The sequence below is a fragment of the Patella vulgata genome, chromosome 1 (genome assembly GCF_932274485.2).
Source record: "Patella vulgata chromosome 1, xgPatVulg1.2, whole genome shotgun sequence".
In the NCBI taxonomy this organism is placed as follows: Eukaryota; Metazoa; Mollusca; class Gastropoda; family Patellidae; genus Patella; species Patella vulgata.
In genome coordinates, this window is record NC_065879.2 from 37,406,029 (window position 1) to 37,430,986 (window position 24,958).

The 24,958-nt window shown below is 35.3% G+C and overlaps 2 long non-coding RNA genes across 2 annotated transcripts; both read right to left on the reverse strand.

Moving 5' to 3' along the window:
• Positions 1 to 593: 593 nt before the first annotated feature.
• LOC126816308 (uncharacterized) lies at positions 594 to 4,986 on the reverse strand. The gene is made up of 4 exons (XR_007678301.1): positions 4,833 to 4,986; positions 3,927 to 4,075; positions 3,005 to 3,113; positions 594 to 776 (listed from the first exon to the last, which is right to left on the reverse strand). It is a non-coding gene; the product is annotated as an uncharacterized LOC126816308 (long non-coding RNA).
• Positions 4,987 to 6,436: 1,450 nt separating this feature from the next.
• LOC126816307 (uncharacterized) lies at positions 6,437 to 24,718 on the reverse strand. The gene is made up of 6 exons (XR_007678300.1): positions 24,624 to 24,718; positions 24,473 to 24,490; positions 9,738 to 9,932; positions 7,810 to 7,979; positions 7,050 to 7,193; positions 6,437 to 6,580 (listed from the first exon to the last, which is right to left on the reverse strand). It is a non-coding gene; the product is annotated as an uncharacterized LOC126816307 (long non-coding RNA).
• Positions 24,719 to 24,958: the final 240 nt, after the last annotated feature.

Consider the following 24,958-nt stretch of genomic DNA (forward strand, 5'->3'; position numbering starts at 1 on the left):
GCGAATTTCTGCTCACTAACAATTCCTTCGAAAAACAAAAGTTGTTATGTTAAACTGCGAGAGGATATCTGCCAATTCAAAAAAGCAATTGAATGTCACTAGATAAGAGAACACGAGAAAAATTTAAATAGTCCGTACATTCACTTGTTTTTATTCATTCTATACTTAATAAAAACATGGTAATGCACGGAATTTTTCTATATTTTTTCGTTTTCTCTTTTCTAGTGACAGTCAATGTCTGTTTTGAATCGTCAGATATCCGCTCACAGTCTCGTATAACAACTTTTGGTATTCGAAGGAATTATTAGTGAGCAGATATTCGCCCGTGTATCTGTTATCACTCGTCAGTTATATAGAAGGATAACTCGTGTGTGTTTTCCTTTTGCGTTCGTCACTTCCGTTTGTTGTAACTTTGATTACGCATCTATCGTAGCAATGATCTCTGTGTTAAAATTATATTTGGAACGTGTTAAAATGACCGACACCAATATTGTCCTTTAAGCAAAATACGGAATATAAAGGACAACGAATTGAAAATGTCGGTATGAAATAGACATTAAATAAATAAATCGAATACATGCCATTGATTGTGGTAAATCAACACCAGAAAATTCACCCTCATCTAAAACGGCTCGTATGTTAGCTTCTGGGATGTCATTAAATTCCTGGTTAGCTAGACCACCAATAAAATTCTTCATGGATTTGACTTTATTAATATCCCAGCTGTTAAAATTCTTCAATGATGTTTTTCTCAATTTTTCCACCATACCAATTTTCTATAAGCAGAACAGAATGTATTTTTAAAGGCTAGTAGTGTTTTCAACGTCTGAAGATGAGCCAGGGGTTATATTTCTTTAAATTATAACTTCCCCATAAAATGCTGCAAAAGATTATTATTAGCTATTGTTTAAAAGATATCCCCCCACCCCACCAAAAAATCTCCCCAAAAAACAACAATATTTGTATATACAGATTAGCTCTGATACAGGTTCGTTGTCATTGGTTGACTCGGTAATCGATACCAGTTTTATCATACCAAATAAATGTCATAGTGCCTTGTCTGTGATCATTAAAGGGCCTTTAGGTAAGATTAGATAAAGAGCCGAGAGTCCTCGATATAATAGTTAGACAATAGGTAATGAATACAGAATATGCTAAAAAGTTTCAGTCAAATTGCTTCACTCTGAACAGACATATTAGCAATTCAATTTCAGACTAGCCTCGATCATCATTACACTAAATATCGCAGGCTAATGATCGTGTTATAGTACATATAGTTTGATATACTTTACTCGATTACTTATCTAAATTAACTAATTGCTTTAAAGTGGATAAGTTAATCTTTACTCCGAACCCCGATCCTTCTAATCTGAACGCACTGTCTTATCTATTTACCTTTTCCAAACATCTATCTTAAATTAATTTAATATTACTTAACATGCAACTTAGTCATTGATTCAGTATGTACCTATATTTGAGTTAGGTCTCAGTAATGTAAATATGTAAATTTATATCACATTTTGTATTCTATGTTTAACTCTTATCATGTATACGTTCAAATATTTCTAGTTTAATTATTATTAAGATATTAAGTTGGCGATAAGAGACGAAATACTGACATTTATGTTCATTCCTAATTAACCCAGTTCAACGTCAAATAATTAGTACTTATGTTTCTTATATACTCTTCAAAAAAAGTAGGGGATATTGAAATGCAAATACCTATGCAGGTTGTCGTATGATAAATAGTCATGGTCTCGTGGACACTTGACATGCTTTGAGAGTATGTTCACAGATGAAGAACTTATCGCCCCAACAGAACCACTGAGCTGCATGTGCGACACGACACGCAACAGGTGGGAGGAGTTCATTGTCAAATTTGACACTTCAAGAAAGGGTTGATGAAAACTGCCGCTTGCTGGTTTATCCTATCCATGTTTGCTTTCCCATCGGTTCTTGCATAAGATGTACTGTTTAGTGTTTCTTTGCTTTAGTGTGTTACGTTTAATTTGATCGGGAGACGTGTTCGTCGACGTCAACGTCAATCGACAACACTGCAAGAATTGACCATGGCACTGCAAGAGGAATGGGTCAGATTGTCCCAAATCGTGATTGGACAGTTGATTAGGAGCATGCCACGACGAATTGTTGAATTTCTGATGATTGGTGGTGCAATTACTCATTATTAACACAAAAATCAAACACGTTCATTTTCACTTTTGACAGTGTATCTCTTTGCGAGTGAAATGGGACCGTCAGATAAGTCGCCCATATGAACTGTTTATGTTCATTTGTAGGGAATTGGCCTGTTATTTACATGCACTGGTTACCTCTAATAAAATCAGCAGTGCATTTCCGCAGTTTTGTATTGTTTCTGAATATCCCCTACTTTTTTTGAAGAGTATATTATAGATTAAAGCTCCTTGAATAATAAATATTGTGAGAACTGTGCTTCGACGTATTATAAGAGCTACGCACCCCAGCATAAGAAGTCTTAATATACGTCAAGATAATACAAACAGATCACCTCGCAATTGCATTGAGAGTTGATTATGGTCTTGTCATGTTAATAAATGTCTTATTAATAGTTTATATAACATTTCAGGCCCAAAGAAAGACATGCAATAGGAAGATTTACCTCTCACATAATGTATGTTTAATTAGTATAAACCTTTGGTATCGTATTTGTTGTTTTTTTATTAGGCCGAGTACTGTATTGCTTATATACGGGCCGAACCTTTTACTTGAAAAAATTTGATGGTTTAAGTCTTTTTTTATGTAAAATAAAAATATTACCGTACATTACCAAGGCAACCCGGGCATCTAGTTAAACCGCGCCAGGGAAGCATCCTAGACTAAGTGACGACAAGAATGACCAGAATGGTGTTATTTGCAATACTATTTATAGTTGTGAACTTTGTCTTAATATAGTTCTGAAGTTCTATTTCTTTGTTCAGTCTTTTAAAGTCTGCATAAAGCTGATAGAGCATCTTCAGTTACCTACCTCATCTTGTTCTAATTCAACCTCTGACATTTCGTTTGTGACGTTTTCTAACATCCGCGGGGGAATTTTATCCAAGATTGTCCTATCATTAGGATTAAATTGTATAATTCTGTATTTCAAAATAAAGAAAAAATAATTACAGGGTATATAAATGCATTCCAATCAGATTGTAAAATATATTAAAGGTGCATTATGTAAGATTTAGATAACGAGCTGGGCGTTCTTGTTATAATAATTCAAAAATAGATAATGCAAAATGAATATATTAGAAAATTTCATTCAAATTAATTTATCACCGTTTGATGTTTTGACAAAATGTGACACTTAGTCTAGCTTCACCATTTTTAAATAAAAATCATTAAATGTCGATCGTACTTTAATCCGTTTAAATGCCCGCCATCCGATGATCAAGGGGGTTGATTATAGGCTTGTCATGTGCATAAGTGTCTAAATAATAATTTATTTAACTTTTGAATCCCAAATAAAGTCCTGCAATAGGCAGATTTAGCTCTTACTTAGTGCATCTTCAAGAAGCCAAAAACACAATCGGGTGGATTAAGGCTTCCAAGTTTGTTAATTACAGTATTCTTAAAACATATTTCTAACAATCTTATTAAAATACAGATCAATATTTCGTTTCGTATTTTAATACTTTTGATAGTCTCCATAGTGAAGACGGGTAAATCAAATTTTTGAACTATTAAAAACGAAATAGGGTCTGTGTTTAATCAGATAACTATATGTCAAGCGTAAAATAGTTGTAACAACTTGATAACAACTAACTAAGGTTTAAACAATTCTTGACTTGCGTTAAAAAAGTTATATAACTCTTCACAAATTTTAATTTTAACGATCGAGTACCTCGTGTAACTGTTTCAGCAGTATAACAGTGAACACACCCTACATGTATAAAACCACTTACGTAGCGATCTCAGCAGCTGTCATATCATCAGGGATGGGATTATTACCCGTTACATTAAAGGCTTCTTTCAATTGTTTAGATACTTCACGTTGTTTGGCCTTGGTCATTTTCTGTCTTTCGTCACGGATTTTGGATGCAGCATCCCTCATCTGCAATTTTAAGGAAACGTATTAAAAGATTAATGAACATTATCTTGAAACAGGAAGTCTTGTGGTAAGCTAGGGCGAGAGAAAGATAATTGGGGTTTAACGTCCTGTCGACACAAACTAGGTCATATCGGGACTAACATTATGATTCAGAAAAAAAGCTATCCGACTCAGTGTCACGTACGAACGGGGAATCTATGATCTAAAGCGCACGCGCTAATCCATTCACCCCTCCCCACCACATCCACAAATAAATTTATACGTTCATAAAACTGGATATGAATTTAATCCCAGAACTGTCCAATCCCCACTGGTTTGGCCGTTTTAGCATCCATTAACACTGTGTTATAAAATATTGCACATTATTGTTGATTTCGTCATCAGTAGAGTTACAGCTACAGAGTACCGTGTGGCCTCGTAGGTCTTAGTTAACGTTCATACATGACACCATGGCATCACCCATTACCGGAAGTTCTTTACTAAAGATGAAACCCTTGCTACCATCAAATTTCATCTACAATTTTTTGTCGAATATAATTTCCGATTCAAAGATTCGGAAATTATTTGAAGAATTAAAATACTATTTGATAATTTTATTTGAAAGAAACTTACTCTTTAGGACCCGATACCGATGACACAAATGTTAATATAATTAAAATGACATGGCTTCAGTTGTATAGTGTGGACTGGAAATACATTACTAGGGAACAGGAATAGTTTGTTTGCGTATGTATGTCGTTTAATAACAAGCTAAACTTACGGCTTGTGGGGGTATTTTTCTTATATCCGATATTGGTAATTTATCTATGGGCATTTTCTCAAGTTGTGCAGCTGTAATTTGATGTAATCCACCAAGTGATTCTCTGATTTGTTTAACAACGTCCTCATTATCTTCCATTACTTCACCTAATGAATCCAAACTGAAAATGAAAACGAATTAGGGAAATATGAAAATATGAAAATGGGGCCATATACATTATAATGTTTTCCACAAGATTAGCCTTATTTTTAGCTGTCTTAAACAGACATTAAATATGCATTATATAATTAGACAACAAGTTGGTCGTTCTTACTATAACAGTTCCTAAAAAAGATAATGACAAATGAATATATTGAAAATTTCAGTCAATTTAGTTTATTCTGAACGAAGTTCTAGGTGTTTGAAATTTTGACAAGATAGTCTCGATAGTTATAGTACCGTACTTTTAATGTTGAATTTTAAATATCTAAGGCATCCGATGCTCTAGAGGGTTGATTATGGACTTGTTATGTGAATAAATGTCTGAATAATAATTTATATAGGCAGTTAAATATCTTGCATAATGCATCTTTAATATTTACTGGAAGCAACAAATTTGATAGCGCCCACCCTTGTTATATTTGCAAGAATGTCAACTCTGTAACTATATCAATAAAAATCTGATTCTAGTAACGGGAAATGGTCATGCGTTACAATGGCTACACTAGCAAGGCTACGTTTGCAGCAGGAGAAACCTTTCTCAATCTCAGCTCGATTTGAATAGTGAGCAACAGTGACTAATGAATCAATCAGACGAAGATTTGCGTTTGACTATAGTCTAATTCATTAAAATATATTATCAAATATAAATATTTGTACTTTTATTTTACAAAATATACTCTCCTAAAAAAGAAACGCACAGCCCATTTTTTTCGCTTGATTGAACCAAGACACATGGGTTTAACAACTTCGCAAACTTTTCCCATGAAACCCAAATCTAAGGCCTTTAAAATCCCGGGGTTCTCGGTTTCAAAATCATTTGCACAGGTAAACACTCAACAAGTCAAGTGATGCCACATCTGAACGAAGACCAGTGGAACAACGCTATCGATTGGTTACAAGCAAGGGAATACCAGACAAATGTAGCCAGGCTGCTGAATGTTTCCCAGAGTACCATTTATCGCCGTTGGGATAGGTACTGACAGCGAAGATCAACATGTGGCCACCCAAGGTCAGGCCAAACAAGAGTGACCCCACTTGCCCTGGATCGTCACACCCGGTTCACAACAGCGACCCCTACTAAAGCAGCAATTCCTGGACGGCGTAGGATCTCAGACCAGACAGTCCACAGACGTCCCGTTAGAACTGTTGTTTTGAAATAGGCCGACACCGTCAAATCCGACTTCAATGGGTTCAGACACACAAGGTATGGCCACAGCAACGCTGGAGAACAGTTTGGTTCAGCGACAAGTCGCGGTTCCTGTTGCAACGTGGCGATTTTAAAGCGAGGGTATACCGACGACGAAATGTCACTATGCGTTTCTTTTTTTGAAGAGTATATAAATATTGGGTATGTATATATTAACACTTTAATTGACGTACTTTTCTTTTACTATGTCTGCTGGCATAAGCTTGATGTCGTCTGAGTCAAGACCTTGTATAAATGGAATGACGTTCATCCAGACAGTTTCATTCCAAGTAGATGCTTCTCCATTAGCTTCTTTAAAAGCATCTACCAAACCGGCAGTTTGCTGTCTATCCATTTCCGGCTGAGCGATGGACACACAAGATAAATTGAATAATGATACTACTAATAATAACAATACTTGAAACTAGGAAATGAATAGTAATGCAAAGCATCGGCTGATACGATAGCTTTTGTAATAGCTTTAAAAAGATACAAATCAAGTATGGACGTATTTTAGACCAGGAACCTAACAGGACGGCATCACCACCATCTTGGAATTGTGATGAAGTATTTCTGTCTAAGCACAATTAGTCAAAGTAACAAGCATGCCAAGTTACACATCAATCGTACTTGAATTAGCGGAACCGGGGGTGGGGGGGTCGAAGTGTATCGCTCTCAAAATACGAACAACAAGCTGAGTAGTGCTTTGGAGCCTAGTTCCTGGTCCACAAATATTTTACTTATTTCAAAGCTTAACAAACAGCTTGATAACAACCACAGAAATAAATTCGCAAAGTCATAGGATTATGTAATGCGTGATTTAGACATACCGCATCTTTTCCGAAGTTATTGTGGCACTGAAACATCTTTGCGATACGCCTGAAAGCTCCAATGTCCAGATGCAATGCTTTCCTGCATATATGCCCTATTTGAGACGATGTCAACTTCCTCTGTATTTTCATCATGTTATCAGGCTACAACAAATTAATTCACCGATTCATTAAAAAAAAAACACGCTTTACAAGCTGATTAAGTAGGTGATAAATTAATGTGAAGACATCATCTCAATTACAAGGCTAATGAGTCCATAAAGTGGTGAGTTAATGAGCAAAAGAGTTATGGCGTTAGTAAGGAATAATAAATAATATCCGACGACCAGCATTGTATATATAAACTTGATTTACACCAGTAACAATAATATAATTATTTACTATAATATACAAATATATAATCAACTTACAAAAATTAGAATGCCACTCCATTAAATACAGCATGGCGTTTATTTTCTTAATGATATGTTGCTCGATACCCAAACCGCAATGTGATATAAATATATATCCTTGGACAAATGATAATAGATGTTATCAATAAAACTTTTCCCACGATAAAACTGACTCATCGTAACGATTGGGTGGGGGGGGGCATGGGTGCACGTCCATATGGAAACGGTACATCCATAACAGTCTCCGCAACACTCGCTAAAATCACGTTCTGGTTGGGTGCGTTTGGGCTTTGTACATGCAGACCAGACATATCGCCTGTATAAAAATGACAGTGAGTTGAATGGTGACGGGAAACAAACTAACTTACTGTAACTATTGTAAATAATATTAAAGGCAACTTGTTTAACAAATCATCTGTGATTTCTCGTTGTTCTCCCATCAAGCCTTCAAAGGCATCTCGTGTCTCATTACTCATTCGACGATATCTATGCAGTACTTCAAATACACGCGCTAGGTCGGTATTATTAAAATTAAAAACTGAAAAATACAAAACGTTAACCTGGCTTGTAACATGGACGTGGGGTTGGTTTTCTGTGCAATAACAATAAGCATGTTGAGCAGTTATCAATGTTACAAGTCATTTATAGCACGCTTCATTCGTTAACCGGTTTAATCATGAATAACGCCAACTAGCCTATATATTTTGAAGCTTTAGATCTACCACGGCTGACACCATTAATGTAAACCGAAATATTGTCTTTTCGAGACCCAGTTTGGGGTAAGTAAAACATTTTCACGATAGCACTTGTACACTTTTTGGACGTAGACAATTGTGCACATTCATTTAAATTGTTAGACACAGAACTGTAGCTCTAGGCAATGCTATGCGTTCGCTTCTACATTTATATCAAGCGGAATACATATGGTTGCAATACATAATAGATTACACTACTTAAAATTAACTTGTCTTTCTATCCACCCCCTAATTTGCAGATCGAGTTTACTGACGGATTCCAACATCATATGGCTTTCCTACAAATCAATGGGGTCTGCTCCACCCAGTTGGTGTCTCTTGAACCTCAGCGGCTGTCTAACACTAAGGAATCCTCGTGATGTCTAAAATCTATAGGACCTAAATCACTCTTATAACATAGACAGTGTCCCTGACACAGCTCTATCAATTATTGAATTGGACAAATATTACGTAATTAATTATGATGATTGGTTACTAGGCCAACACAGGTGATAGACATGATATTCTGGGTTCACCTAAAATCATCTCTGTTTTGGTTTTATAAATCTTTTTATGTGTCAACCACTCAATCATTTTAATTTGAGTACGTATGATATGACTTCTCCATTAATTACGTCATAGTATTATAGTACGCCAAATTGAGTTCTAACTATAATAGTTCTAAAATAGATAATGATAAATGAATATATTATTGAAAATTTAAGTTAAATGGCTTTATTCTGAACCATGTTATGAGTGTTTGAAGTTTTGACAAGATACTCTCGATTGTCAAGTACTATTGCTACGATAATAATAAAGTCTCGATAATTATCCATTTAAAAAGACCTGTCATGGGCAGATTTAGCTCTTACATAATACATCTTTAAAGCAGGCAAGTCTTTAACTCAATATCATCCACAGTCTTTGACATGGCAAACAAGACTTAATGGTCAATTCAAATGTTGTTATCTTGCCGTGAAAAGATGGGATTCTGGTATCCAATAATTAAGACAAAATACAAATTTTAAAATTGGCACACGAATCGCGTGCAAGAATGCTTTCGAGCTCTATTTGTAATGAAGCTACTCGATGAATGAGGCTAAACATACCCCACAGGAGAATACGATCGGTGTAGATTGGAATAACCGAACGCCAAAGACTGCCATTCAATTTGGGTCTTTCGCTTATTTCGCCGAACATAACTGATTTCGAAATTAAGGTAAAATCAGCAACGATTGCATGCAAATCGGCTTATATACATTCATATGATTTCACCAGACCATAATCAACTCTCGATGGCATCGCCAGCCTGCGATATTTACTGGATTATGATCCCATTTGCTGAAATGGGTGATCGAGACTATGTTTTTTATCATACAGACTTTAGTAATGGTGATCGAGGCTAGGCCGAAATTTCAATCGTTTAATTCTCGGTTCATAGTGGATCAATTTGACTGAAATTTTCAGCAAATTGCCTTTACATTATCTAGTTTTTAACTATTATAGTGAGAACTGCCAGCTCTTTATCTTATCTCCCATAATGTATCTTTAATATAACTTACAATTTGTAGAACGCATTGCCTCCAGCTGGGCTTTCTCGCCATCAGAAAATGGTGCGTTATCGCCAAAAATCTTGGAGGAATCGAAATTCTCTACTTGTTTTTTCAGTTCATTTAAAGTTTCTTCGCCCTTATTAAGTAGGTCTGTGGGACTTAACAAACCATCTTCTCTTTTGGAACGGTGTGGTGTACCCAAAGCTGGAATTAAAGAAAACTAGCATTCAATCCAAAGTTATAAGATTTGTTATGTATATACTTCAGTAACTGGGCATTCTAAATTCGGGATCAGACGTACTCTTTTTTGAGCGTCACCCTTTCAATAAAACTATAGTATATTATTTATATTTAAGTTGTTGTTCTTACAATTTTAAAACCGTCTTTTAATTTAAGAGATTTTAAAACATTATCTATTTTAAATAAAACAGTCAAAATTATATGTTTAATGTTAGAAATCCACATGTCATCTATATTTAAAGGCTGTTTGAAAATTTAAATTTAAAGGTTGTTTGAAAATTTAAATTTAGAGGTAGTTTTAAAATCTAGATCAACAGACTGTTTTAAAATCTAGATCAACAGACTGTTTTAAAATCTAGATCAACAGACTGTTTTAAAATCTAGATCAACAGACTGTTTTAAAATCTAGATCAACAGGCTGCTTTACAATTTAAATTGTTTTACAATTTAATTCAGTAAAAACATACATTACTACACAATGGAACCAATATTTAATACAAACACATTCGTGTCATTATTATTAAGCCGTAATTGGTTACAATTGTCGTCCCTGGAGCATGGCGTGGCTAACATGTACTCTATAGCTAACTTAGTTTTTTTTTTTTGTATTTGTACCTCATCAAATATTGAACTAAAAGACAAAAGATCCATGACATCAAGCGGAATGGTATTTTTATACGACAAAATCAATAAAAGAAAGTTTCTAAAAATCAATAACAATGATGCTTTGCTAGAGCCTGTTATAACTATGAATCTTATATTTTATTCATAAATTAATTTATTTCACTTTAAGGATTATAAAGGATAAGATTAAGAAGACGGTTCACCCCTTTCTATATTCTAACATGAGACTAATAACGATCAACGATCAAAATTTCTGGGCTTATGAGGCTTCAAATACCTATTGGCAGGAGGTTATCTTCTACCCAACTGCTTCTAGTGACTTTTGACATATGAGGTTATCTTTCTACCCAACTGTTTCTGGTGACTATTGGCATGGGGTGATCGTCTACCCAACTGCTTCTAGTGGGTTTTGGCATATGAGGTTATCTTCTAGAGGCTATTGGCATGAGGTTATCTTCTACCCAACCGCTTCTAGAGGCTATTGGCATGATGCCTTATACCCAACTGCTTCTAGTTCTAGTGACTATTGGCATTTGACCTTCTAACCAACTGTTTGTAGTGACTATTGGCATGAAGTTATCTTCTACCCAACTGCTTCTAGTGGCTATTGGCATGAGGTTACCTTCCACTCAACTGCTTCCTTCCATGTCAAAAATCCAAATCTTTAAACACCTTATATTACCCCCCCCCCCCCGTATTTGGAATGTTCACATATCTGCTAGTTTATAATGTTCCCTTTTTTATACTACTTGTAGTTTTATAGAAAGGAGTCGCCCCAGATCTTTTTTTAGTGAATAGAACTGAGTTTGGTCATCAGGTTTAATGGAATTGAAACGTCCTGTTAAATGATAATTGACATTTTATCGCATAATTTAATCAGCTTACATAAACGAATACCCTTTGGACTCTACGGTTATCCCTGGATTTGATATACTGCAATAAACAAAACATATAAGATCTTTGTCTGTAGAAAATGAAATAACCAATTTAAGACTATATTTCTTTGAACATTAACATCATAGAATGAACAGAAATACCTATCTCTAAACACGAACAATATATAGAATGTTCCTGTGTATTATATGACCAATGCCACTGTCCTGTCTTTATAACGGTAAACTAATATTAATGTTAACGGACTATCGATCAGAATAATTGATTTTATAAACCAATCTATATATGGTCGTATAAAACATGTTAAGTATGTAAGTAATTCAGAAAACATGTCGATTTGCTATAACAAAAGGCGGGGTATTGATTTAAATGTACACTATTGTGTGAGATAGTGGAGTTGGTATAAACAGATCTCAATAAACCTTTAAATTTCTTATCTTAAATAGTCAAGGACAATCATAATTCGGGATAAAATCGGTGACCGGATGCATAGCAAATAACACGATCAGCTTATGAATCCAGTATTTGCAGAATTACAACTCTTTTTTGAATGTTTTGTTAAGACACTCGATAAAGGGTATTAATACTAATCCTTCGATTTAATAATACCATAATCTAATTGTGTTGTTTTCACTGAGTCTTCTATGATATATTCAAGAGAGAGAGAAAGAGAGAGAGAGGGGGGGGAGCCCGGAGAAAACCCATGAGGTTGGATAGGCTACCCTACTTCTTGCCACGTTCAAGCGGGGAATCGACATTACGTCACTTGACTCAATGACAGACATTGTGATTTCCTGCGCACGCGTTAAACCACTAGATGCCCGAAACCCTTGATATTTAAGTGTTTTGGTTGTTTTTGTTTTTTTTAACTTTGTGGGAAGATTCGCAGCAAAGGATATTTATATACAATTGGTCTGGTCAATATTTAGGAAAGCATGAAATTTTTTAATTTATATGATTATGTTGGCTATTTATTTTGCTTAAAACGAGTGTTCCACAAGCAACACTGCTAGTTGTACCACTGTTTTATTTGTATGCTAAACTTACACAAGATAATTTAGAATGCCTTAAGCTTTATCTTATGGTCACGAAGGAACGTGTTTCAAACCAGTTTTAGGATAAATGCATACATTTGATGTGTCATATTCCAACTAAATAGTTAATATAGCTTCTATACCTATTAATGTCAATTGTATTGTATTGATATCATGTGGGATCTCACTTGTAATCAACGACCTTTCGAAGTTTGTTATCATAATTATATGAGAATATAATGGTACCGTGAAAAGAAACAAAACTGTGTCCTCTAGCGGGTCAACAACCACGGTATTGCATGTGGGCGTGTAAAACGAACAACTTTCAAATCGTTAATGCTTCTGTCAAAATCTATGTTACTTTTGTGGAATGACCTTTGTTATGGTCCCTAGGGGCTCTTATTGTAATCAATATAATACGGGATTAAATATAGATTTAAGTTTTACATGACGACAATGTAGGGATTGTACAGATGTATCTTAAACCATACATTTAAGTCTCTTTTTATACTAAAATATCTTCATTGTATACTGATGTCGCTATAGCATCATGCTACCAGAGTGATACAATCAACAAATGCGAACGAAAATAATTAATCAAATTCTAAAAGCATTTTGAGATTGATCAATATGTCGGCAATTAAAAACACATTGGATCATCTGTTTTAGCAACGTAAATACACAAAATATTATGTTCCCCAAGAACTAAATAAATAAATAATCAAAACAATGTCTTGGTTCTGCTCAAATCAATCAATTGGAATCTTTTAGACAAAAGACCTTTCTAGTATCTAACATAATTAAAAATTCCATTAATAAATCATCATTTTGTCAATTTATACCATATTTGTAACATTAGTGTATATACATGTAGGTCGTCGAATTCACACTGACAAGGGATCTTTTACGTGTACGCCTGTTTGTACACGAGACCTCGGATTTTCGTCCCATTCGAACGACTAGACAGCTGTCCTGCACTACTGACAAGGGGAAACTATGCCGGAAAATCTCGATGAACGTTGTCGGCCAACACCGTGAGCGAACCCGCGACCTCCAGAATTGCGAGCCAGCAGCGTCTTACTCACTTAGCTACCGTGGCTCCAATTTCCAATGCAATTGACATGATGTGAATACATCCATTTATACTACATAATTTTATATGATTTGTTTACAGAAGCTGTGGAGTAAAAATGTACGTGAAATGTCAACAGAGAAATCGATTCTCTTGCTGCAGCAAAATGATTCTGATTAATAATAGATCTAAGTGTATCACTTTATACAGAACCACCAGCAAGGACTATGTTATGTTGTTTCTTTTGTTCTTCTGGGAACATTTTGTATATACATTCTTACGTGATCTCTAATGGATGCCATCTGGATTGTACTGCATGCTAAAAATAAGTTTAGCGAACAATTTGTCTAGTAGCTGAAAGAGGGTATCAAAATCTATGAGTTTAGAATTTCTAGTGTATTGGTGTTTTGTTTCTGTAGAGTTTGATTCACTCATTTGCTCAGACATTGGAAGGGGCTTTTTTTTCAAATACGTGGGGTAGGTATAATTCCTACAATTGTAGAAGTTGAGGTGGGGGACAAATGTGATACTGTTGATAAAACCCAACTATACTTTATATATTAAAACGTACCAATACCACAGATAAACAAAACAAACAAACAAACAAACAAAAAAACAAAAACATTTCCAACACCAATATTCCCAAAACAGACTGATTGAATGTTAAAAATATAAAGTTAAGTTTAATTAAAAGGTGAAGAATATAAACCTTATTTCAAACGAATGGTAAAGTTTGATACAAATATCTGATAAAATGTTTTAAGATTTTTCATAAAGATGCTGTTAGGAGATCGGACAAGTAGCTTTGACGGTCAAAATCATATAAAACATAACTAGAATTGACCAAATATTTTAAACTTTATACGACATGTATCATGAAACCGATGTAATTTTGTAATTAGTGTACTGCGGTAATATGTTCTCTGCTGTGTAAGAGCTGCTTTATTTGTCATCTTTTGACTGGTAATTTATACAAAAGGGAATTCATATAATTTAGTTTCAAATAATAAAGGCATTAACTACAATATTCTACGAGACTCTTCGTGGAATCGAATTGAACATCAAAACCAACAATCATCAACAAAATTTCTATTCTGAATGGAGTCACCGTTCATCATATCTAAAAGAGTTTAAGTCCCAAATTTAATTTATTCAAAATAGAAAAATTAAAATAAACCCCATGCACTATTACTTAAAAATTAAATTACACCATGTCTTGTGGTAAGGCAATAACTAATTTGTTACAAAAATTTTACAGGATCATTTAAATTTAAAAAAAAGTTAAGAAATTCGACAATCTAAATGAAATTCTTCATAAAACATGATTCAATATAATCAGATTCTAGTTAAGATTCTGAAAGACGATATAAGAGAATATAAATCTTAGGCTCTCAATAACCCTTGTGGACAGAGATAGTTTTACTATTTAACCCCGAGCCAACATTTTAAAAACAATTAGGTCTGGCAGGTTATCGATCGTCTCATCCTTTATAGTAATAACAAATAAACATATTTTATACTTTTAGTGGATTTTTAATTATATTGAAAAATTTAGTAAGATGCCATTATTACGTTAATTTCGAGCCATGCGGGGTTTGTCCAGCAAAATACATTTTGGTATACCCCACCCCACCTCCACAAAAAGCTAAACGAACAGTGCTAAAAATTAATGTTTAACTTATAATATATAAGATGATCTACATTTATATCAACATTTTCACCAAAATACCCACCCCCGCCACAATTTTAGGAATTGGACTCCCACCCGTTATCTCGGGAAAACCCCCACAAACGCCCGATCTTCACCGAGAATCTAAGCCAACACGAAAAAGTATATAGTGACGACACACTCCAATTCAGCTACTGGAAAGTATAAGCTACTGGAAAGTATAATACATAATCATAATCTTATAATTTCCTTTTTTTAAACTTATCGATATTTCAAGTCACAAGTCTTATTTATTACTTGAAGGGAGAACAGGGATGTTTCTTAACTTTTAGTAGTGACATCAACCTCTAAATAATGCTGTGAAATACATGTCAGAATGTATGCACAGAGTGAATAGGGTTCGCACCGACATTGGCGATAAAATGGTAATAATAACAACAATGAAAACTTTGATATATGGGTGTATAAATTACCATTCGCATAAAGTAATTACTGCTTTAAATGATGGGGGTTGGATGGCCGAATGGTTAGCACGTGCGTGCTGTATCATACGGTCTGTCATTGAGTCAAATGGCGTGGTTTTGATTCCCCGGCTGTACGTGAAAAGGAATAGGGTCCCCTGTCCACTCCCGTTAAGCGGTCAGTCATGAAAATTCCCTTAAGTGCCTGCTTAATACAGAGTGTAATGTACTCTCTATACGATGAACCGCCATACATCCGTTTTCTTACATGTAACCCAGTTTAAACATTTTTGAACAGGAATAAGACATTAGTTAGAAGTATTTTTCAAAATGGATGTATTTATTGTCTGGTTTTAGTTGTTTATTCTAATTTATTGACAACATGAGGTCAGAGATACTGTTATATTCTAGGTACGTGAACAATGGTTGCTATATGACAGTTATGGTGAACAAACAGAGTTAAGAGTAAAATACCAAGAAGAATTACTGTGATCGATAGAAAGAGCCACATCAGTACCCAACAACCTATAATCAATATGTTACATTTAAAATCTACTGGATTCTTCGATCATTGTTGCCGTTCGAAACAAATATTATTTAGCAAAATTTGATTTCACTAATTGCGGTGTGGACGAGGGGTGGGGTGGGGAGGGGTGGGAAGGGGTGGGGCGCTTGTAGGGATTATTTTATTTAAACAAAATACCCAATGCTATTAAGATCACGCTTCCTTTTTGAATATTTAATTTCATTAATTGTGGTATGAAAAGTGGTATTTTAAACATATCGTTGCTATGCATGGATTCGACTTATCTTCGATTACATGTATTTATATATTATGTGTATACATGTTGTCATATCAATTTCCAGATTTCACATTTATAAACTTAATTTGTACCTGACCATAGCTTATAAATTATATCCGCAGTGTACATGTCTTTGTATTAGATTTTTCAAAACGTTGTATTTAGATAAACATAAATTGTACCATAAAATACAAGTCAACAAATTCGATAAATATGTGATAAATATCCCATTAAAACACAATGGAAGACATTCAACTGTATACGAAAGTAAAATCCGAATGAGCACTGTTTTAGTAATGATACTTAATTGTCGAAATTTCTCAAAAGCAAATCGTATCACTTTGAATTTGTCGGTCAATTTTTGGGTGTGCACGTCCTTCTAAAATCCAGTGACGGATTATCCATGAAGCACGCCAGGGGCCCTTAGAAAGTTAGATTTTTTTTTTAAGAACTACATAATTTATCTAAACGCCTGGGTAAAAATAAATAACAAAACACAAAACCAGATTATTTCAGTATAAAGTTATTTTTGTTAGGGGGTTGGACAGGGCACCCATTTTCATAAGTGCAGCCATGACCCTCATACCTCTTAGTACGACACTGCTTAAATCATCGGTGCTTTAAAAAATATTTTAAGCTCTATTGTGTCTTAACTTGGATAGTTGATTTGGTATCAAGTTAGCATTGTGTCTAGTGTTTCGATCTATTCAGTAAATGTGACAGATGAATTGAGACCCCAATATTATGATAAATACTCACATGATGAATATTAAAGGCAAAATGACCTATTTCGTGCGAATAGTAAGAGTTCTGGTAACATGGTTTGCTTACTGACGGTCAAGTGTATTGATTATAATTTGTGTTTTACCATCGATACTGTTAAACACTTGTTAAACAAAATCATAGCCTATTATTCCAGAGTTCGAGGAATTAGAAGCCCACATAATAAGTTATTTCATTTGATCGCCTCATTTATTCCGAATTAGACTATTATTTTATCTATTAAAGTTCCATAGGCCATGTTTTTTCACAATGAAAATCGTTATTCGGTACATCGCATATTATGAAATGTCTCTTTTATCAGAGCGTGGAGAAAGTGTACTCTTTAATACCCTTCTGTGTACGACATAATTTATAATGACATAATTTGTAACCTTATACTGATATTAGCATTTACTGATTTGCGCACGTCATCCGCTACTTCTCAGTCGTCTGAACATCAGCTGCAGTGAGTATATGTTAGATCTTACGAAGTGTAGATATGGACTAAGACTAGTAATTATAAATAGACAATTTTTCCCTTAATTTTTTTCTCCCCTCTTCCTGCATTTTTGGGTTGACTTTTTGGTCTAGAATTGGAGAAAAGGGATCAAATTTGCAATTTCATAGCAGTTTTGGGTAATACTGATGATATTACAGCGGAGGGATAGGGGGTGTAAAGTGTCTTTCTGCAGAGCAATCATTGTGTCGGAAGTGAGATTTTCACCCCTGTCAACTTCAAATCCGTGTAGCAAAAAATCTAAACGGTCAACCCCCTACAAAATTATGATGAGGAGATTGCCAAATGTTGTCCCCATTGTGCCTATAAAGATTGGAACCAACGGAATGTTGAGCAAAAAGCTACAGCCTGTGATGTTACAGTCATTTAACATTGAAGTCAATGGGCAAATAATTGCTAGTCTGAGTCCATATAACTGAATTAGATTAGAAAGCCACTATCGGTTAATAATGAGTAAAGGGTACGAATGGTTAGGTCTAAAAATTAAGGCCAGCTGTAGATTTGGTCAAAAGTCACGAGGTGTAAACAGGGCTAGCTCTTACCCTGACCTAACCCTAGCCCTAACCCTTCCCCTTACCCTAACCCACAATTTATTCAACAATCATGTGTCCTGGCCCTTTTTACATCTCGCGACTTTGACGAAATCTGTAGTTGTCTCTAAATTTTAGACTTTACCGGGTATGAATAGTTCTAATGAATCTTCAAACGTGTGTTAGCGCTGAATTATCAGACAGCAGCCCAGCCTCAAAGTTTGCACACAACCTGTACTTCATTATAAGGGTGTAATCAAATCAAATCAGGACGAACCGCAGATGTCAATAAATGCAGTGCACACATTGTGCTATATTCAAATATTGTTTCAGTGTCGAACCACAAGCATAAAATAAATAAAATGGAAACCAAATGCATAAACTCTGTGTTATGGTACTTAATTCGCTTCGCGGTATATTTTCTTTAAACAAAAAAACAATGGACTGTTAACTATGAAATATTGTTTCTAAACAACATAGATCGTTCTTGAAAATATTTCATTAACTATTACAAATATTATACAAGTGTTAATATTTTATAACTAAAATACCACCGTTAATTAACTTATATTATAAATATTGAACAAGTGTTAACGTTTTATAATGTTAGAACTAGAATAGCGCCGTTAACAGCAATTTATTGTTTAAGTTAGCCACCTGAATCCATGCGTGCTTAACGCCTTTGTGCTGTCGAATGTCACCTTTCCTTAGTATTAGAACAGCAATCAAAATGCACGATTTTATTACAAGTATTCTCTCCGACCAATTAAAACTACACTATCTTGTTATAAAACAAGGTTATAATTTTTCGACTGTACCATACTTTAATTTGTCTGTTCTATAAACATCCACAGAATACGTCAATATCCGGCTAATCGCAACGGTCGTAATTCGACTTAGTGAGGGAGCCGAAAATTATGAGATCAATTTTGTTCAAAGACCTCCTATTATAAGGTTGGGGGAATAAATAGGGTTTTTTTTTCGTATAACCAGCAATGCCTGGTTGTTTAATATGTCATAGGGACTGAAAATCACGAATTTGGAAGAATTTTGGAAAAAAAAGTCGATTATTTAGTTAGTGCGGGCTTTTATATGCCTTATAATATGCCCTTTATGTGGTTTTCGGGGTCGCCGGTTTTAATTCCGGCATTAGAAATATGTTTTACAAATCCATGATGACCGAATCCAAGATGGCGGCCAAAATAATGTATTTTTGCCAAAACGGTTCGGTGTTAGCTTATAATATGTCCATTATTGGGGTTTTGGGGTTGCCAGATTTAATTCCGACAGTATAATTTTAATTAACGCATCCAAGATGGCGGCCAAAATAAAATATTTTTGGCATAACGGTTCGGTGTTAGCTTTTATATGCCTTATAATTATATGTCCTTTATTGGGATTGGGGGGTTCGTATTACCGGTTTCAACTCCCTCAATACAATTTTGTTTAACGAATTCAAGATGGCGGAAATCCAAGTTGACGACCAGTATCAGCAAACATAACGTAGTTTTGCCCGTAACAGTTCGGTGTTGGCTTATAATATACCATATAATATGTCCTTTATTGGGTTTTCGGGATCGCCGGTTTCATTTCAGGTGACAAAAATGTGTTTTTCTAATCAAAGATTACGGAAATTAAAGATAGCGACTAAAATACTCGCCTTATAATAATTTGTCCTTTATAGTGGTTTCAGGGTCGCCTGTTTCAATAAATGTTTTTCGAGAATCCAATGTGGTGGAAAACCAAGATGGCAGGTATTTTGAGAAAAACGAAGATCACAGATGATATTAATGTTTATCCTAAATTAGTCATATATCCAATCAGGATAATATATATAATTTTAATAATTTATATTCTCCTTCTCTATCTAGTCTCCATAGTAGTCCATAATTTATGTTATACAATCGTGTATCGGTTAGTAATATATTATAATAGCCTTTCAATATATATTCTCCATAAGCTCTCAACCACCATAACCTTTCTGCCAGTGCCATTTGTAATAGTGCACCAATGTCCTCCGCAACACCAGTTTCAGGTTGAATCAAAAAATTTATAGACCGCTTCAATTCTGACTTTGTGAAGTTTTGAAAACTTGATCTATCTGACTTATTGATGCCTCGGTTAACCGACCCCTGTGTCTCTTACAAATATCCCGTAGTTCATATATTTTGCTGGTTCTCTTTTTCAGCTCTTGTTTCGTCCTTACGGACAGTTCCTTGGCAACCTTAACACTTGCGAGAAATGCTTCCTCGAGCGCCTTCATCTTTTTACCTCTATTGACACTCTCGACCATTTTCAGAAACTTCGCTTCCCGCTCTCGTTTTTTTCAATAAACTCTTCGCTTACTAGGAGTGCATTGGCAGCCACGGCATTCTTCACTGAATGGGTTTGAACAGTGGTCATCCATCCTGATGCGCGAATCTGATTGTTTAACTTTGCCAACTCGCCTTCACATCCCAGGTTTGTCAAAGGAGTGAATTGTCCTTTAGGTTCCTTAATATTTCCTGATTTAGAATATCCCATAGCTCCTAGTTGTCGGTCTAGGACATCTATCGATTCAATTTTCTCTTCTATGTACTCGTATTTCGAAGTCAGTTTTTAATCTCTTTAGTTTACTGAGCTTCTCATTGAAGAGCCGTTTCACAACATCCCAATTTCGCCGTTCATATTTTTGTTCTCGCCTTTTCGCTTGTAGCTATCTATGCCCAACAGCTCGATTATTGGGGAGATTATCATTTCTCCAATTAGGGAGTGCACCTCAGCACAACAGTGGAACCCCTTATTCTTTATGAATGGGTGCACTGCTAGGACAAGTTTATTGGCATTTGTATCGATAGCTGATTCGAAGAAGGACTCAATAATGTCCTTCATTTTGAGATGCTGTTTCGCCAAAACCATTGAAACCAGCTGCATCAACACCATTGATGAACACCCATGAGGCAAACCCGTTGAATAGAGAGACAGAGTCTCAGTGTGATTGATGATTGCGAAGATTAAATATAGAAGATGATGAACGTATTATACTTTCATATTTGATCATCTTCTCAACCCCAATTCCTAACTCAGTTTCTTTGAAAACCTTCTCTATTTCATGCTCGGTACCAAGAACAATATGCCAGCACTTCAATATTTTGCCCTTTTCAATTCTCAAATTTTCGAGAAACACTATATAGTCTGCAGCTCGATCCGGCATCCAAAAATCTATCTGCTCCTTTATGTCATTGACAGATGTACCTGCCAGAATATTGAGACACGGTAGCTTGAATTCGTACGCCCCAGCACCGTCCTTGCCGCAGTGAGATATGTTTTCTGTGTACCCAGTTCTGAGCGTTTGCTGATCGCTAGATGATGGGTTTATAATGTCCAATGTCCTTAGTTATGTCATCCAGAGATGATGTTGGCTACATTCATGGTTATACCAATTAGGTCAGTAGTAGACACTTTGAATGTAGCTAGACACTGCGCCAGACTCAGCATTAACTTTTCATTGAAGGTCTTCCTCCCAACTCGTGTTCTTACAAACAATCTTTCCCATCCTAATATTCAGAATTAAACTTACCTTGGGTTTCGATAAATATACGTTAGTCTATCCAATTGTGGCCGCCATCTTGGATTTACACCATCTCGGGTTTGTAAAACAAATTTTTATTGCTAGAATTGTAACCCACGACCCTGGAAACATACCTTATTTTTGCAGATTTTGGCCGACATCGCGGATTTCCGCCATGTTGGATTTATGAAAGGAATGTTTGTTACCGGAATTGAAACCGGCGACCCCGAAAACACAATATTGTTAGGCATATAAAAGTTAACACCTAACCGTCATGTAGAATAAAGATTTGGCAGTAAAAAGATATATTTTAGATACAAATGCAATATTCGGGCATTTCTTTTCAGATCCTCCCAAACCATAAAGAGACCCGTACGTCTGTGGGTAGAATGAACAATCATTGTCTTATGCTGTGGTTTATATAAATTGAGAAAGAGAAATTTTAGATATCAAGTTCAGGACCAGATTAAAATCCTTTCATAGTAATTCCACTCGACACAAACTAGCTCATTTCAGGACTAACACATGGCTTAACTTTATTTCAATAATTCGCTTGTGCGCAGGGGTCTTTAGCAGGGCGGGGGGGGGGGGAGAAGGGGGGGGGGAACCCGCGCGGTTGGAAAGGCAACCCTACTCCTTGTCGCGTACAAGCGGGGAATCGTGATTTCACGCTCACGCGCTAACCATAAAATGACGAGTTTCTCCTTGAAAAAACATTCCCTGCAATTAAAAGTAGCCAACTTCAAGGCGAACTTTTTCAAGTTTTCTCAATAGATATCAATGTGAATATCTCACCAACCGAACATATTCATATTTATGCTTAACAGTGTGAATTGGTAGTAATAAAAAAAGATTTACAAAATTAATAAAGAGTGGCTTGGTTGTGCAAAACGACACCTATAGACAAGGGGAAAATTTAGAATCGCCCAGTTCGTCATAATGTTACTGCAATATGAAACTGCATCATCATCAAAGGTTCATAAATTTAAATACAAATGAATACAAGAACAATACTGTGGCAAGTAGAGATGAAGGTGAACATGGGGCATGAAGATGAACACGAGAACATGAAAAATGAAGATGAACATGAGAACATGAGCAATGAAGATCAAGAACATGAACATGAGAAATGAAGATCATGAAATGAACACAGGACTGAACATGGGCATGAACAATGGGCATGATATAAATGAACACATGAAACATGAGAACAAGAGACATGAAAATATGTGACACGAAAACAAGAGTTATGAAAAAAGAAATATGAGATCATGAGAACACGAGACACGAGAACATGAAAGTCAACATGAGGAATGAGAACATGAAAGTGAACATGAGAAATGAGAACAAGAGAAAGCAGAACAAGAGAAATGAGATTATTGTCGGTTCCTTCACCGTCAAATTCGTCCCTAGTATCCTGTTATTGGTACATGTATGTTCTTTAAAATAGGATATGTGGTGAAAAAGCTAATGAGATATATGATGCATATGATATATGATACATAGGCTATACAAACATTAAAAAGATATCTTACAAAGTTAATATCTTACATGCGTCGAGGGAGAACGGTTGCCAAGACAACGTTTAATTCATTAATCAATACACTAGTTGTTGTAATATATCTCTAACAATGTCTAATTAGATCGACAACAGAATATTACAAAATAAATATCACTACATGGAAAAGACTCTGACATGTTTAATGGAATCGACAGCGGTGGAGGTGGGTATCTTCTTACGAGAAGCTAGAAGAAGGGTGTAAGTTATTTGCTGAGACGGGTTTATTTTGGCTTAATTAAACACATCATACATGTTTGTTTGCAAATAAACCCAAGCACATATAATTAGCCCTTCCACTCCAGATCGTTCCCGATTGATAACAAAATAATAATTTGATTTGGCTATAGTAACATCAAAGCACTATTCGAATGTATGTAAAATTTGGAGACGGATCTATCAGTCGATCACTGATATAATTTATATGTGTTTTGTAAATGAATGAAATGGGGTTGAATGTCCTACTGTTCTGAGCTAATGAAGACGGACATAATGCCATACAGTGTTATAAGGGAAATTTGGCCCGGGCAGCGGCACTATGGCCTACCCATATATCGAATTCCAACTGTCAAGGGTTCTTTTACGTGTATGGCAATGAGTACATGGGACCTCGATTTCGTCCCATATGAACGACTATACACTATCCCTTGACAGGCCCTCCGTCCTGAACCACTGGCACAAAGGGGGGGGGGGGGGGCACGCGGAAAATCTCGATGAACTTTCAATGCCAACAGCGGGATCGAACAGCCCCCCCCCCCCCAAGGTTAGCGAGCCAATGTCTAACTCACCGAGCCACCCAATATGCCATACACATGTTGAGAAGTGATAATAATGTTTAGAAATTCAAAGGACATAAACGTAATCGGAAATTAGAAATGATATTTTGGAATTTCATTTATTAATGCAAAACAGTAAGATTTATTTCTTTGCTTGACAATAGCGGGTGGGGTGATAGATCAGATTTGCAATTACGTTCTTCTTTAATATGATTATAGTCTGCATTGGATAGAAAAAAATATATACAACTTACCACACACGACACACGCAGCTGAAATGATAAAAATAATAAATAAATATCAGAGAGCGGGAACTTGGAAATAGACGAATAAAATGAGATAAATTATTAGTTTAATTTGTTAAAACATTGTCACATTTACGAATAATAATAAATACATGCCTACCTATCAATGTAATGATTTTCATTGTTGCTTACAGGTTGATTACTGGATGTTGTCTGCCACCTAGGTCCAGAAATATTTCCTTTTATGAGTGACGGTTGACGGCAACTGCGCAAGTCACAATGACGCTAAAAATGTTGACTCGTGTATGATATTGTATATTGATACTTGATTAATATATTATTAAATAATGATGCTTTCAGCAACTAAATATACAAATAAGATAAGTCATTGTACTAAAGCTGAAATCAATTATTTTACCTCGTGATTAGATCGCCAATCGTGAAACTTCTGTTCATGGTTGCCATAGTGAAATAATAATTCTCCCAGTGCGTCTT